Source organism: Chiloscyllium punctatum, chromosome 17, assembly GCF_047496795.1.
Source record: "Chiloscyllium punctatum isolate Juve2018m chromosome 17, sChiPun1.3, whole genome shotgun sequence".
Lineage (NCBI taxonomy): Eukaryota > Metazoa > Chordata > Chondrichthyes > Orectolobiformes > Hemiscylliidae > Chiloscyllium > Chiloscyllium punctatum.
In genome coordinates this window covers 27,975,882-27,994,256 of record NC_092755.1, presented here as the reverse complement: position 1 = coordinate 27,994,256, position 18,375 = coordinate 27,975,882, and positions in this window count along the sequence as shown.

The window sequence follows — 18,375 nt, the reverse complement described above, 5'->3', positions numbered from 1 at the left end:
TGAACAAGATAGTGAAGACACAAGGATAAACTCCTGTCCATTATTAGAATATTCCAGCCTAATGTTCTCAAATTCTGATACATTTTTGGAACATTCCAGTCTAATGTTCTCAGATTCTGATCTATTGTTGGAGCATTCCCCTCTAATGTTGTCAGATTCTGATCCATCGTTGGAACATTCCAGTCTATTGTTGTAAGATTCTCTTTGTCTTCCTCTCTCTGTCCTGTATCTTGAGGATGACGCTGTTGCTGATAATATGGGATAACAGGTTGAAGGACGCCCAGCATTAAGAGAAGAGGAAACCTTCCAGTGACGCAATTAGGGTCCCTGGAGACTGACATCAATCACAGGCACTGAACATACAGCTCCAATTAACCTCCTTTCATTACAACCCTCATATGCCACAATAATACTTGGTCTGGGTGGGATGTTGACATCGCTGACTATTGGGTGAATGGTACATCTCCAATTGTAATGTTAGGAGTGAGGCAGAGAGCTGATGCTTTCTCTTCACAAGCTCGATGTTTCTACTGTGTTTTGGCAGAGTTGGGATTGCTGGGCTCCCGACGCCATCTGTGTCTGATCACGAGGACTGCTGCATCCTTTTGTTTTATTTATGTTTGACTTTGACATTTATCTGGCCATGACTTAATGGCTTAGTTGGGGTTAGGTATTTTTGAGAGGCTCCTACAGTGCCATAGATAGTCTAGATACAGTCCATTCTTTGTGGTCCTTGCAGCCACGGCCTAGTCCTGTGGAGTGATGGTCAAGCTCTCCCAGAACCAGGATTCTTAGTTTTACGTTTCGCCAGTTATTGCTGGGGTCACAGCAGGGTTGGAAGGATGCTATGCACTCTCTCTGAGCTTTGACTCAGAATTGTATTTTGATGTGCTTTCCTCCTGGATTGGCGAACTGTTTGTGAGACAATCTGTTTCCTGAATGTGCTTTAAACAAGTGTGTGTTTATGTGACGTTACCATATTGGATTAGTATCTGTTTAGCAGTTAAATAAACTGTTGTTCTGTTCAGTTTTCCAATAATTATTCCAAGTTTCTCTTGTTGCTGTATTTTGTCGACAGTGTTTGAATAGATTGTGTTTTGCTGAAAGTTGAATATTTCTACCAAGCGAATTGTATCTGAAACACAGCACCTCGCATTTACCTTTAAAATAAGAAAATGTTCGGGTCGAGACTACCTTTTCCATGTATTTTTAGGGGATCTGCTCGGGTCCATAACAAGTGGGACAGATATTTACGCTTTACTTGGGTAATTTCTTCATGGGCAACATGTTGCAGAAATATGGGTTTTGACAGCAGAATGCGCAATGCTGGAGGAGTGATATCTCTATCAGGAATTAGACCGGATACTTAATCCACCTAACAGACCCTGCCCAGACACGTATAAGCCCAAATGAGATATCTGCTAGCATGGAACACTGTGCAGACCAGGCTCAGTACAAACCAACAATCTGTTCAGGATGGAATACTATACAGACTAAGCTTAACACAACACAGCAATCAGTCCAGGATGGAGCACTGTGCAGATCAGACTCAGTACAACCAGCAAACTGTCCAGGATGGAATACTGTGCAAGTCTCACCAGTCCACAATCTATCCCTCCAACATGAGGAGCAGTACAGACCACACCGGGGCATTGATTCAGAAACCCGGACGAAATGGTCTGTCCAGTATGGACATGCAGTCTGCAGCCAACACCAGTGTCTTGCTCTACAAACGCGGACAAGGTACCTGTTCAGTTTGAGAGGTGTACAGTGGATAGCAGTGAATTGATCTGTAAACTAGGAGCGGTTAACCTCCCAGCATGTAGTGCTGTGTACATCAACCCAATGCATTGCTCCATAACACTGTATTATATCACTACCCAGCGTGGGGAAACTTGCAGCCCATGCTGGAAGTGACAAGATGTGCAGCTCCCATTCGTTTCCAGCTCCATATCTCCATTTTGCCATGACAAACGGTGCTGTGGGTATAAACATCACTGACGCAGAGAGATGGTTGGGAAGTGGGGTGGGGGGGGGGAGGGGGAGACGAGTTTTGTTACCAATAAGCAAAAGGATTTTGTGAAAAAGAAAAAAGGAGATAAGGAGACATTTTCATGGAAGATCAGAAATTTCAGAATGCTGAAATAAAGACATTTCGGCAACATGAGCCAATATGCTCAGGAATGATGGGTGAACGGATATCAGCATGAGTTCTGATGTTGGAGATTTTGATGAGCATTTCTTTTGCAGCTTTTTAACTGGAGTGGCCTCAGCAGAGTCTTCAACTTATTGAGTTGAATCTGACAATAATTTGTCTCAGTGACATTTTCTTTGAGTGTGACAGAGGGATTGTCTGCACGAGGCTGAGCTAGTTTCCTGGTGATATCTTATCGGACTCACCTCATTAACTACCAACCCCGATTCTCCCACCCATCATGGCTGGAGGTACTCGCCATCGCATGGATGTCCCTTGGATATTCTGTGATCCTTGCATTGCTGTCATCTTTAAACACCAAAGGGCACATGTTTATGCTTTCTCAGTTTCGATCTGACCTGCATGGCAGATAAGAGGCAATTGCATCATGTTTTATCGGCCGGAGGCAGATGGGTGGGCTACTACAGACGGAGACCATTCTCTTCCCAGAGTAGGGCACACCACAAGATCTACCAAACATGGTCTGAGTTCACCAACCCAGCTCAGTGCAGTATCTGCAATATGAAGAAATGTGCAGCAATACAGGACAAGCATTAATAAAGTTGCCCACTCTGTCAGGATAAGGATCACCGTATACTCTTGTTCCCTTACACTCATTGTTACAGCACCGACCACTCTCACTACTGCATGCAGCACCTTCCGTTTTTCTCTGACTCTGTCTCTCTTTTGCTCTCTCTCCCTCTCGCTCTCTCATCTTTGCAACATCCCCACGAGGTGGCAGAATATTCTGGATCATGCCGATTATAGAATGTCCAGATAATGTTCCAAATAATTCCAATTTTCAGAAAACTGTCGATGTTCCCATATGTAACACATAAAGCGGAAGAGTAGAAATGTACGTTTTTCAAATCCCACCTAATTCATATCCATCATGAGACTATTCAGCCCTTCAAACGTGCTCTAGCATTTAATAAGATCGCGGCTGATTTGATTGTTTTCTCAGCTCCATGCTACAGGAATGTTCAGCCATTCAACCCTCTGGGTTCCTGTCACGACCCAGACGACACTCAGGCACTTCTACCCCGGTTTTCTTCAAGCGCCTGTTCGAGGGCCTTTCCCACGGGGATGGACACTCCAAACAATATATTCCATCAGCTTTGTACTTCTACATAATGGTAAGCACATTTTACACAGATTCATCAAAAATATGCTCTTATTTAATTATGGTTGATATCCAATCACAATTAGTCACTCTGGTTTCTTCACTTCCCTCACCTCATTATATTCAGCCAAAGACAGTTTTAAATCACTTGTCTCCTTATAAAATATAACTTCTGGCAGAGAACATTTTTGTCCTCAGCCGTTGTCTTGACCATTTTCTGAATTGCATCTTTTTTCCTTGTTATGAAAGCTTCTCTTGCCCTTTGTCTGTGACTGTTTCTGTCTGTAACAGTTATGCTATCTCCCACTCAGTTAGCAGGACGGCTGGTTTATGATGTAGAGGGAGGCCAACAGAGCAGGTTCAGTTCCTCACACTGACAGAGATTACCATGAAGGGGACGCTCTCTCATCATCATCCCATCACCCGAGATGTGGTAACTCTCAGGGCAAACCACCATGAGTGTTCCCTCTCTTATGACAGAGCAGTCCCATGGTCATTTGGAAGTGTATTATATCACTGTTAACATTTTAAAATGCTATCTATGTTATAACTTAGTTTTGTCTTATATTCCTGGATGTTCTGCAGCCATTTCATTTGTACTGCTGTCAGCATTTCCTCCACACTGCACATTCCTGCCCATTTCACAACATTTCTTGACTCTTGCTATTTATGAACCTTCTGTCTGTGCTTCAAAGGCATTCAATATTTCTGCCTGTAATGCTCTGCGGGGAAGAGAGTTCCAAAGGCTCAAAATAATTCAAGAAAACAAAATACAAATCTCATCCGGGTGTGAGATTTTCTTTTGTCACTTTACCATAATTCCATTGAAAGCAGTTCAGAGATATTTCACTTCATGTATTCCATGGATGACGGGTTTATATTATGGAGGCTTTAACAGGTTGCTCTTGTTGCTCTTTAGAGGTGTTTTTGATGAAACATGCAAGACCTCGAGGACAGTGGATCAGATAGATACCCACTGGGTGTTTGTATTATCTAAACTTATTGTCATTGTCATAGAAACCCACTAGATTGGAAGCAGGACGTTCTGTCCATCGAGTCCACACTGACTCACCGAACAGTATCCCACATCGCCCTGTCCCCAAACCTATGCATGTAACCGTGCGATCCCCATGACAAACCCACATATCTATGGGCACTAGAGGCAATGGCACATGGCCAACCCACTCTCAGCTGCACATCCTAGGACTTTGGGGGAAACTGGAGCAATGGCAGGAAAGCAACACAGACATGGAGAGAATGTTCAAACTCCACATAGGGAGTCGCCCGAGGTTGGAATTAAACTCAGCTCATTGGTGATATGAGTCAGCAGTGGTAATCACAGATCCAATATGTTCCTCAGTTAGTTCTATTAGTTACTTGTGGCTGACTAAATAAATCTGTCTGACTTGTTCCTATCACTGAGGCTGACACAGTCTGAGACCTTTATTATTGGCCATATCACCAACCTGGTCACATTTAAAATTTGTTGTGAGCAGTGGAGGAATGGAACCAGGAAAGGAAACAGTGACACCCTCAAAACACAGTCAGAACATGAATGAGGCGAAATTCAAAAAATGGGATTTCATTCAAGTGGGAAGTCTCTTTCCTAGAAGTTTGTGATAGCTAAATCTTTATATTATATCAATCTTGTTCGTCTTCTTTTCCATAGGCATGTGAATCAGGGATAATGGTGCATGGAGAGAAAAGTGCAACTGGGACCACAATAAGATGAGCCATGACCTTATTTACTGGTGGAGTACAGTGAAAGGTTCAAATAGCTCACTCGTGTCCCTCAGCCCGATGTTCTATGTTCCATTCAGCCCTTCAGACCTTATACACAGGGGCAGATCGAGGCCACGCCGATGGTTCGATACAGTTTCGTCAATGTACTTGGAAAATCCAGGCTGGGTCAGGAACTGACAACCCCCCCAACCCCCCCCACCCCCACGCACAGGCTTCCCCTCTCTGTAACTTCTGATATAGATGTGGGTCATGTTACAGACCCAGATTCACTGTGAATACAGCCTCCAACCACCCCGCCCCCCCCCCCCCCCCCCCCCGCGGGGGTGAACTGAAACAAGTCCTTTTCTCCTCCTGAATGCAACATTGTACTGCATGACTTCCAGTAAAATATCCAATTACTTTCCAAAAGCATAACACGAGAACATAAGAAATAGGAACAGGAGCAGGCCATTCAGCCCCTCAAGCTCGTCCTGTCATTTAATATGATCATAGTTGACCTACTCCAGAGCTCAACTCCGCTTTCTTGCCGACTCCTTGTACACCTGCACACCTCTCTGGATTTGAGAATTTCAAACATTCACTACCTTCTGAGAGAAGAAACTGCATCTCAGTTTGAAATCAATATTACATATTCGGTATCTGTGTCCATGAGTTCAATACCACACCCAGCAGTGGAAACACGTTCTCAACATCTAACTTGTCAAGCCCCCTCGGGGGGCTCTTGTATTTTTCAGCAGTATTACTCCTCATTCATTTCAACCACAATGAGTAATTGACTCCCCATTTTAGAGTTTCTTGATAACACAACCCTTTCATCCAAGGAACCCGCCTAAAGTACCAACCTAGTTACTTGCTATATCAGCATGCTGACGTTATGTTTCATTCACAGGAACAGTCCAATCTTTTTGATGCTCCTTTTCTAGAAGTCTTCTCCATTGAATAACTGCCTTCCTTTTGATTCCTCAATCTCGCATGTATATTGCACTCTGCTCTCTCCTTCAGGCTATTAGTATAGATTGTCAATAACTGATGCCACGGACTGATATCTGTGGTACTCCAGCAGATACACTTTCATCATAACCATCCATTAATCCTGACTCTCCGATTTCTATGTGTTAACCAATCGCCATCCCATGCTAAGACATTATCCGTCAAACTGTGATCTTCTGTCTGTGTAAGAACCTTTATTTTGTGATGCCTTGTGGAAAATCTCTGGAAAGCCTCATGTCCACCAGTTCCCCTTTATCAAATCCGCTTGTAACGTTCTCAGGGATCTCCAGAAATACTTTGCATGATTTTAAAGGACAAAATATAAATTTCAGATCACAAAAACACACTGAATTTGCGTGAAGTTTTTCTAATTGTCCATGCTGGCCAGCTTTTCCAAACTAAATTAGTCCCATCTGCTTGCATTTGGCCCATATGCCTCTAACTGTTTCCCATTCATATATTTGCCAAAATGTCTTTTAAATATTACGGCTGTACACGCATCTGCCAGTCTTCCTCTGGCAGCTCATTCCATACCTACATGACCCTCTGTGTAAAAGCATTGCTCCTTCTTGCCTTTAAATCTTCCCTTTTCACCTTAAGGCTATGCCTTCTGTGGTTGAACTCCCCCATCCTGTGGAAAAGACATTGGCTATTCACCCGATCCATGCCTCCCATGATTTTCTGATTTCTATAATGTCACCCAGCAACCTCCTTCACTCCATCTGATACTAACTTCAAGATCAAGTATTTAAAAATAAACATCGCAAATTTGAAACAATACTAAAAGAGACTGGTCAACAACACACAGTCCAAACTTCATATTGTCATTTGCTTTTCTCTATGTTACAATACTAAGGCAGCATGAAAATTTTACTCGTGTCAATTCGTTTTTCTAAAAGGGGTGATGATCTCGACAGTGAAAACTTATTTTTGGTCAGATCAACATAATACCACACAGTTAACATTCTCCCTCCTGAACTCCCTATGAGCTTGTCTTTTTGTGTCTTCTTTATCTTGCACTCAAGAGAAGGAACCCCTTTCCCCCATTCATATCTTAATTTAAACCCGTTTTACATCATCTTCTCGTTCTCCACTGCTAAATGTCTGTTTTTCTGTTGCCACACCCTCTTTTCCCTGTCATACATCCCCCACCTCTGGCAAGGGATCAAAAACCCACTTTCCAATTATTTTCAGTTCTGAAGAAGCATCGCACTAGACTTGAAACGCAAACTCTGTTCCTCTGTCTCTGCGGATACTGCCTGACCTGCAGAATTTCTCCAGAAATGAATAGGAACATCACAAATGTTCAAGCCAGCAAATAATTATGAATACTGGACATAAAAATGCAAAAATTGCTGGACAGACTGAGAGCTTTGTAAAAGGGTCACTGGAAGAATTAATTCGCAGATAATACGGATAAAACTGGGTTAACATGTGATTCTGAAAAACCACAGTACAGCAGAAGCAGATATTTTTTTCAATCATAGTCTGTAACATTTTCCCCAGGATTATCCCTCAGTCTACTATTACCATCAAGCCAATGCATAGTTAAGTGATGAGTGCGCGTGAACATGACAGAGTCAGAACCATGTGTACTTAAACTTGATGATAACTCGCTAAAGCTATCGCTCTGGATTGGTTACACTCCAAACAGCGGAACTAACATCAGATGGAGAGGGAGAATTGATCCCAATTCAAACAGATCAGAGCTAAGCTCTGCAGTACTGCCACATCCAGGGATAAAGGTCGATGCAACATTAAACAACTTACTGGTGGAGAGGACCCCTGAAATATCCCCATCCAAAATAACGGAACAGCCGTGTACATCTGTGTAAAAGACAAGGATGTAGTATCTACACCATCCTCACCCAGAAGCGTTATGTTGATCTACCTTATCCTCGCCATGATACCCACAGAATCACAGATGCCAATCTTTAACCGAATCGATTAGCTGACGTGACATGCAGAAAAAGCTGAACACAGTAGATAAGGTAATGGGTCTTGACCCCATTCCTGCAATAGGACTGAAGACTTGTGATGCACAACAAGCCGTGTCCCAGGAGAAGCTGTTTCATTCCAGCTCCAACTCTGATATCTCCCTGGTAATTTGGAAAATTACTCAGCTATGTCTAGACTCCTAAGAGGACAATAATTACAATTGACCAATTACCACCCCGTCTCTCACATCACGATATTCAAACCAAAGGGAGTCATTTCCGACAGATCTGTCAAGCAACACAGAAATACACTGCTCAGTGTGGATTCTGATAGGTGGAGATGGTGCTGCTGTGGAAATGTCACTCGATTACTAATACAGACCAGGCTAATACTCTGGCAGCTGGTGGAAGTTAAAAGCAATTAATAAAACATCGAGTTGTAAAATCTGGTCAGTAGTAGTGATCTTGAAGCCAATTTTCAAACACCAATTTCCTTCCCCAATGTACTTTGAGGAAGTGAATCTCCCGTGCTTTCCTGGTCTGGCCTAAAACTGACTCCGAACACACAGACATGTGATACACTCTTCAACGGTCTCTAAATTGGCCAAGGAAGACACTCAATAGCATCAAACTGCTCTGACGTCTTAAAGGATAAACCCGGACAGAACACTCGGCACCAGCATTAGTTTTGGAAAAGGGAATCGGAAACACATTCCTGTTGTCCCTGCAGAGACCTCCTTCTTAATATCTGAGAGCTTCTGACAACATTGATAGAGCTTTTCCACAGACTGCACAGAAACATCGGGAAATGAGTAGGCCAATCAACACATTGAGTCTTCCCCCATTCCAAGTCAATGCAGTTTTTCCAAACAATATACACATCGTGCAACATGATTCATCACCGGAAAAATTTAAAATAGGAACAGTAGTAGAACGTTCTACCCCATTCAATACAATGACAGCTGATCGTTTATCTCCACGCCATAAGCCTGTTATTGCCACCTTTTACTGTCTAGAAATCCTTGTATATGATCAGTGCCTTGGTTTCCGCAGCCTGATCTGGGAGAGAATTCCCTGGGTTCACCAGTCGCTGAGTGTAGACATTTATTCTCATCTCAATGCAGTGTGGCCAGTCTGCACCTAATATTGTGGTGCGTGGTGTTAGACATCACAGCCAGGGGAATTATAATCCGTGCTTCCAATCTGTCTCACCCTGTCAGAGTTTTATATATCTCACTGTGATCACCACTCATTTTCCAAAACACCATGGAATACAGGCCCAGTCGCGTCAATCCCTTCTCCGACAAAAAGCCTGTCATCCCAGAGGTCAGTCTGGTCATCCTTCACTGCTCTTCCTCAATGTCAGCTTTGTCCTTTATTAGATAAGAAGACCAAAACTGCACACAATACTATACAATGTTCGAGATGGGGTCTCACCAAGGCCCTGTACAGCTGCAGTAAGACAACCTTACTCCTAGACTTAAATCCCCCTGAAATGAAGATCAATACATTATTTATCTTACTAACTGCTTTCGGTTCCTGTAATATTGCTTTCAGTGACTGGTGTACAGGGAGATCCAGATCATTTTCAATGTTACAGCTCCCCACTTACTGTGCCTATAGATACTGGTCAGCGTGCCAATGCCATTCTCAGTATTGAATTCTGGATTCAGAACTCCCTGCTCTACATGGACCTCGGAGGCTGCGCAGGCAGAAACAAATAAAGGAGCATAAGTCCGTTTATAGATCAACATTTTAGAACCAATCCATTTTCAATGGTCGGCTGCTGTTCTATTTATCTAACGAATTGCACAATGTCACGTCTACACAAAGTGTTCTACATCTGCCAAACATTCACTCCACTTATCTCAATCAATTTAGAGCTTTTCTACATCCTCCTCACCAACTGACAATCCAACATGGTTTAGTGCTGTCAGCAGGTTGGGAAATATTGCATTTGGTTCTCTCAACCAAATGTTGGATGTGTGTTTGGAATAGTTGGGGCCCAATCCCCGAACCCTGTGATACACCATGAGCCTTCGTCTCCAATAAAAGGGTCCTTTTATTTTGGTGTTTCTGGTTCAAGGGCTCCTTTGCTCCGGCTTGTACACCCTGACTTGCTTTTTTCGCTTATTTTCTCCCCCTTTCTTTTCTCTCTGTAACTTAATGACCTTGTAGCTTGGACAGCATCAGCAGCAACGAGAGCCCAGACATGCAGACTTTGAGTGGATTCAGGGCATGGCCCTCGAGAGGTCTCAAGTGGAGCACAGTGTATGGACCTTGAGCTGGGCCCAGTGCACAGGAGAGTGTGTCCCTGCTTACTTTTCCGGAGCAAGCACAGGACCTAGAATTGGCGACTGCTGCATCAGCAGAGGCAATGTTTGTGAGGTAGGCCCAGTAGGAACAGGTGATGTCAGAGGATAGGGGACTTCCTTGTTGGTTGGATGGTGCGTTGGTGCTGATGAAGTAGACGATGGATGGGCATCATGGCAACATCGATGAGGTGGGCACAACAGTAAGAGACATGTCTCTGATATTGGAGGGTCTGGCAATGCGGGCGACGAGGCGGTGATGGAAGAGTATTGGCCCAGCGGCAAAAATGGCACCTGAGGATCAGCAACTTCGATGTTGGAGGCCTCTGGTGGAGATGGTGATGAAGCTGATGTCCAGTGATGGGGGATGCAGGTGTCACTGATAGTACGGCGCTGACTCAGGACCCATGGACTTTCTTCTAGCTATACCTTTAATTTTTTTCAATATTCGGTATTCAAATTATTTAAAACGGTGCCAGTTTGAGGCACAAATGTCTTGTATTTATCCTGTAAAATACACCTGAGAGTTAACTCAAAATCGATATCAAAATATACCACTCATTGTTCCCTGCCAGCTTTACCGTGCTAAGGCCATGTCTATACGTTAGCCCCAGTTCCATAAGATGTGATGCTGCACATTAGGTTTTAGACTTTATCGAAAAACTTTCCAAAAATTCAAATACATTACATCCATTGCTTCACCATAATTAACTAACCAGCCAGTATCTCAAATATGATTCCCATTTCATAAATTTATGCTGACGTTGTCTATGTTTATTACTTTCAGTCCCAATATTTTCTACAAAACCATGTATTTTTACTAATTTCATTCTATTCTTTTTTTTCACCTGACTTGGGTTTCCTAGTCGTGCTTGGAAGTTTTTTTTTTGTTTTGCTGATGTTTTCTTCTGTGAAGACAGAATTGAAGTACTTGCTTCACAGTTCTGCCATTTCCCTGTTTTCCATTCTCCATTCTCTGGTCTCAGATTGTAATAAGCTGCTATTTTTCGCTTACTTTCACAATAACATACTTTTGGAACCTATTGCAGTTGAGTCGTATAACCTTTATTAATTCATGTTTTCAGAAGCCAGCAATTTCTGCCTTAGGCTGCTCAATGACTACCCTTCCACAATCATACAATCAGAGAAGGAGATATTCTGCACCATCAGAAATACAGCACGATATACATTATTCCCACATTCCTACATGCAGCCTGTAGCCGGGAATGTAATCAGAGTCTGTTGCTGGTCCATGTACTTCTTAACGGTTGTGAGGTGACCCACCGCAACATTTTTAAGAAGTCATTAAATGGGATTTATTTTCGGGGGAGATCCAAGATATTGGCGACCCAGTAGGCTTGCCCTGCTCAGCTCTGCAGCAGAACCCACACAAAGTGGTGCATTCACCTTCTCTTTCTTATCCATTGTGGTAAAAAATACTGGACCCCTGTATTGCTGTATGTCAGTTGAAGTGAGTAAGGAAAATGACGAAGGGTAAAGGACCACGTGGATCGCAACTAGCAGGCACTGCCCTGCAGCCACGGATACACCCGCAGCCGTGGCGTCGGCCTCTTTGAATCTGCCAGGGGACTTAACATTTGAGCAGAGCTTGGTCATGGAGTACGTAAAACTCCGAGAGAAGGTTGATTCAGAGATGGAGGATACCCAGACCAGGCTGGAACCGATCTCGGCCATGCTGCAGAACCATGACAAGGAGATCCAGCGTTTCAGACACATGTCATGGAGGATGAGCAGCGGACTGTGTCCTCTGAAACTGCAGTGGAATCCTCATCAGGTCGGGTGCAGGCCTTGGGATGGCGGGTACCAGGCGTAGAGGGAGCAGGTCGACTTTGAAAATCGAGGTCATCATAAGAATATCATCCTGATCAGGCTGGCGGGACGGGAAGAAGAATGCCAGCCCGTCAGTTTTTGGAGCAATGGCTTCGGTAGTTTTTTGAAGCTGGAATTCCAGACGGACCGGGTGCAGGTCGAGCAGGCCCACCAGGTCACAGTGCACAAGCACGGATGAGACCAGCACCCCCGCCCAGTCCTTGTGCAACTCCAGCACTATCGAGAGAAACAAATGGGTCTCCAGCACTGGGGAAGGATCCATAGGCTCTTATATCCAAAGGATCACGAATTATGTTTTTCCAGGACCTTTCTATGGCCATGGTCCACACGAGGCAGGCCATTGATAGGGTAAAAAAAGAGGCTGAGGGAATTGAATATTCAGTATACTGTAAGATCCCCAACAATATTACGTTTCAACCACGGAGTGTCCGCGTTTAATTTTGACTCACTAGAAAATGCAAAGGACTTCCTGGACACCTTAAGATAGATTGGCTGACTCAAATAGTATGGACAATCATGTTGTCTTTGTTTCTTCTGTGGTTTGCCTCGTTTACCTTTTCATTTCTCTTTCTTTCTTTTCTCCTTTCTTCCATCCCTCCCAATAATCTTTTTATCTCTAATTTCCTTTTCGTTTTTCTTAGTACGGAATGGGGGCAGTGTTCGGCGGGAGGTGAGGGGGTGGTGATGGAGGGTTACATTTCTTTTCACCAGGACTGCCTTGGATCTGGATGGGACGGATTGAGTACCCACTTCTAATTTACTTGTTGTAAGACACATTTAACTTTTTAAAGTTTGTTTTGTCTGGGTTTGGCGAGCAACCTCCGCTAGTAGGAGCCAAGAGGGATTAGTGGGTAGTATGACTCCTCCCTACAGGGAAGGAGGGAGAATCACGTCTTATTTGTGTTATGTGTTGGTTCATTATACAAGGAGTTGTTAGGAGTTTTGAGTTGGTCGTTTTTGCAGTTGCATTTTCAAGTTTATATGAACTGTTTACCGCTTTCTCGAAGTGCCCAATAAAAGAGGACCTTCCTCACAGTCGGGTCACTGGCTGTTTCGGATGGTTATGGCTAACCGCTCATTTAAATGGTGCACCTGGAACATTAAACGGGAGTAATTCACCAATTAATGCTTTCAGGCCTTAGAAAGGCCTTGGTGCTTTGGTGCCTGAAAAAAGGCATCTAACCAATAAGGAACATTTAAAGTTACAGAAGAGAGTGTTTGGCTGGATGTTATTTTTATCCTTTAATTCAAAATGAAGAGGAGTAACTTTTCTCATTCAGAAGAACCTTCTATAACAGTTGTTTGCCCAAATTATGGACGAATGTCAGTTTTTTCTTATCCATAAAGCTTTAATACATAGAGAGGAACATGGGAGAGAGTCATAGAGTCATAGAGATGTACAGCATGGAAACAGACCCTTCGGTCCAACCCATCCATGCCGACTAGATAGCTCAACCCAATCTAGTCCCACCTGCCAGCACCCAGCCAATATCCTAGGAAACCCTTCTTATTCATATACCCATCCAAATGTCTCTTAAATGTTGCAATTGTACCAACCTCCACCACTTCCTTTGGTAGCTCATTCCATACACATACCACCCTTGAAAAGTTGCCTTTCAGGTCTCTTTTATATATTTCACTTCTCCACCTAAACCTATGCCCTCTAGTTCTGGACTTCCCAACGCCATGGAAATGACCCTTTGCCTATTTATTCTATCCATGCCCTTCATAATTTTGTGCAAATCTATAAGGTCTCCTCTCAGCCTGCGACGCTCCAGACAAAACAGCCCCAGCCTGTACAGCCTCTCCCTATAGCTGAAATCCTCCAACACTGGCAACATCTTTGTAAAACTTTTCTGAACCCTTTCAGGTTTCACAATATCTTTCCGATAGGAAGGAGACCAGAATTACACGCAATATTCCAACAGTGGTCTAAACAATGTACTGCACAGCTGCAACATGACCTCCCAATTCCTGTACTCAATACTCTGAACAATAAAAGAAATCATACGAACCGGCTTATTCACTATCTTATCTACCTGTGACTCCACTTTCAAGGAGCAATGAACCTGCACTCCAAGGTCGCTTTGTTCAGCAACACTTCCTAGGAACTTTCCATTAAGTGTATAAGTTCTGCAAAGATTTGCTTTCCCAAAATGCAGCACCTCGCATTTATCTGCATTGCACTCCATCCGCCACTTCTCAGCCAATTGGCTTAATTGGTCCAGATCCTGTTGTAATCTGAGATGACCCTCTTCGCTGTCCACTACACCTGTAATTTTGGTGTCATCTGCAAACTTACTAACTGTACCTCTTATGCTCGCATGCAAATCATTTATGTAAATGCCAAAACGTAGTGGACCCAGCACCGATCCTTGTGGCACTCCACTGGTCACAGGCCTCCATTCTGAAAAAAAACAACCCCCCACCACCAGCCTCTCTCTTGTACCATTGAGCCAGTTCTGTATCCAAATGGCTATTTCCCTTGTATTCCATGAGACCTAACCTTGCTAATGAGTCTCCCATTGGGAAACCTTGTCGAATGCCTTACTGAAGTCCAAATAGATCACATCCAATGATTTTCCCTCATCAATCCTCTATGTTACTTCTTCAAAAAACTCAATCAAGTTTGTGAGACATGATTTCCCACGCACAAAGCCATGGTGGCTATCCCTAATCAGTTCTTGCCTGTCCAAATACATGTTCATCATATCCCTCAGTTTGCCCAGCACCGAGGTCAGGCTCACGGGTCTATAGTTCTCTGGTTTGTCTTTACCTCCCTTCTTAAACAGTGGCACTACGTTTGCAACCTCCAGTCTTCCGGCACCTCATGTTCGACTAGTGATGACACAAATACCTCAGCAAGGGGCCCAGCAATCTCTTATCTAGCTTCAAACAGAGTTTTCGGCTACACCTGATCAGGAACTGTGGGTTTATCCACCTATACCCATTCAAGACATCCAGCACTTCCTCCTCTGTAATCTGGACATTTTGCAAGATGCCACCATCTATTTCCCTAGAGTTTATATCTTCCATATCCTTTTCCACAGTAAATAATGATGCAAAATATTCATTTAGTATCTCCCCCCTTTTCGGCGACTCCACACAGAGGCCGACTTGCTGATGTTTGAGGGGCCCTATTCTCTCCCTAGTTTCCTTTTTGTCCTTAATATATTTGTAAAAACCCTTTGCATTCTCCTTAATTATATTTGCAAAAGCTATCTCATGTCCCATTTTTGCCCTCCTGATTTCCCTCTTAAGTCAGCTCCTACTTCCCTTGTACTCTTCTAAGGATTCACTCAATCTATCCTGTCTATACCTGACATATGCTTCATTCTTTTTCTTAAACAAACCCTCAATTTCTTTAGTTAACCAGCATTCCATATACCTACCAGCCTTTCATTTCACCCTGACAGGAATATACTTTCTCTGGATTCTTGTTATCTAATTTCTGAAGGCTTCCAATTTTCCCTTTATCTTCGAAAATCTGCCTGCAATCAGCTTTCGAACGTTCTTGCCTAATACCGTCAAAATTGGCCTTTCTCCAATTTAGAAGTTCAACTTTTAGATCTGGTCTATTCTTTTCCATCACTATTTTAAAATGAATAGAATTATGGTCGCTGGCCCCAAATTTCTCCCCCGCTGACACCTCAGTCACCTGCTCTGCTATATTTCCCAAGAGTAGGTCATGTTTTGCACCTCCTCTAGTAGGTATATCCACATATTGAATCTGAAAATTGTCTTGTACGCACTTAAGAAATTCCTCTCCATCTAAACCTCTAACACGTTGGAAGTCCCAGTCTATGTTTGGAAAGTTAAAAATCCTCTACTATACCTACCCTATTTTTCTTACGGATAGCTGAGATATCATTACAAGTATGTTTATCAATTTCCCTCTGACTATTGGGGGTCTATAATGCAATCACATAAAGGTGATCATCTCTTCCTTATTTCTCAGTTCCACCCAAATAACGTCCCTGGATATATTTCCAGGAATATCCTCTCCCAGCACAGCTGTAATGCGATCCCTTATCAAAAATGCCACTCCCCTCCTCTCTTGCGTCCCTTTCTATCCTTCCTGGAACATTAAGCTGCCAGTCCTGCCCATCCCTGAGCCATGTTTCTGTAATTGCTATGATATCCCAGTCCCATGTTCCTGACCATGCCGAGTTCATCTGCCTTCCCTGTTAGGCACCTTGCATTGAATACATGCAGTTTAATTTATCAGTCCTACATTGTCCCTGCCTGTCCTGACTGTTTGATTGACTTCTGTTCTCAACTGTACCTGTCTCAGATTGATCTCTTTCCTCAGTATCTCCGTGGGTAACTCCCACCACCACCACCACCTTACTTGTTTAAATCCACTGAGCAGTTCTATCAACTTTCTGTTTCAGTATATTACTCCCCTTCCAATTTAGTTGCAATCTGTCCTTCTTGTACAGATCACTTCTACCCCAAAAGAGATTCCAATGATCCAAATATGTGAGTCCTTCTCCCATGCACCAGCTCCTCAGCCATGCATTCATCTGCTCTATCCTCCTATTCCTGCCCTCACTAGCTCGTAGCGCTGGGAGTAATCCAGATATTAGTACCCTTGAGGACTTCATTTTAAATATCTGCCTAACTCTTTCTAATCTCACTTCAGAATCTCAAACTTATCCTGTCCTCTATCGTTGGTCCAATGTGGACAATGACCTCTCGCTGAACCCTCTCCCTCCGTGAGAATATTCTGCAGTCTCTCTGAGACATCCTTGATTCTGGTACCAGGGAAACACCACTCCATTCTGCTTTTCCTCTACTGGCCACAGAAACGTCTGTCTCTACCTCGGACTACAGAATCCCCTAACACAATTGCTTTCTTGGAAGCCGATGTACCACTCGTTTAATTGGAGCCAGTCACAATGCCAGAAAATTGACTGTTAGTGCTACGTTCCCCTGAGAATCCATCACCCCCGACATTTTCCAAAACACCATACCTGTTTGAAATGGGTACATACACAAAAGACTCCTGCCCTGGGTGCCTACCTCTCTTACGCTTCTTGGAGTTAACCCATCTATGTGACTGTATCTGAGACTTTCCCCCTTCCTATAACTGCCATCCATCACATACTGCTGCTATTGCAAATTCCTCATTGCTTCTAACTGACTATCCAACCGATCCATTTGATCTGATCAGACTCGTTTACAACAGCATTTGTGGCACATATAATCCGCAGTAACCCTTAAACTCTCTTTAGACTCCCACATCTGACAAGAAGTACATATCACTACAAAGGCCAGTTTTTCTCCTTCACAATTTACAGACCCCAAAAAATAACACCGTCTTAATCCTCTACAAAACACTGCACCAGGTTAAATTAATAGCAATGGCTTTTATTTTAAGTTTAATCAAGAGACTTATCTCCAAAAACATATGATCAAGAAAGAACCAATTATACTCACTACTGCAGCTTTCCTATTGTACAGAATTAAAACAACGATTAACTGATCTGATTCTGTGTAGTGAACTTCGCCCAAACTGGTTTCTTCAAGATTAGTTGTGAAATTCACTGTTTGTTAGTTTTTGCAGACGCACTCCGATGTCCAGGGATACATGAATTCAAAAACAGCAAATGCAGTAATTGTGCATGTTCTCTCCATCTCTCTCTTTCTCTATCTCTCTCTCTCTGTCTCCCTCTCTCTCTCTCCCTCTCCCCCCCACCCCCGCACTGTGCTCACCATGTGCTTCTTTTGTCTGTTCTTCCCGCTATTGAAACTGCTGTTGTTTTGATTTTTTTCTTTTTCCCAAAGTTCCAAAACATGCAACAGCATTTAAAACTAATTGCTGCTCCTGGAATTCGAGAAAATCACCTCCAGCATCTAAAATACCTCAACAAAAGAAGCAGCTCTTGCAGCCAGAAAGTTTTCCCGTCCTCCATCTTGCCCCTGGTACACCCTTCAAATGAACGGATGCACTCTCTAGGTTGATGGCCCTTGGGGGGCGTCATACACTTTTAGGGGGAGACTTTAACCAATATATGGATCCCAAGATGGATAAGGTCTTACGGGTTCTCGACGACATTTTCCTGCAATCTAGGCAGCTGGAGGATCTAAACAGGGAGCTGGGCTTGGTGGATGTGTGGAGATTGTTCACCCTTAGGGTAGGGAATTCACCTTTTTACCTAACCCACATAAGTGCCAAACTAGGATTGACATATCTTTGCCCTATTGGCCTTTTTGAATTCA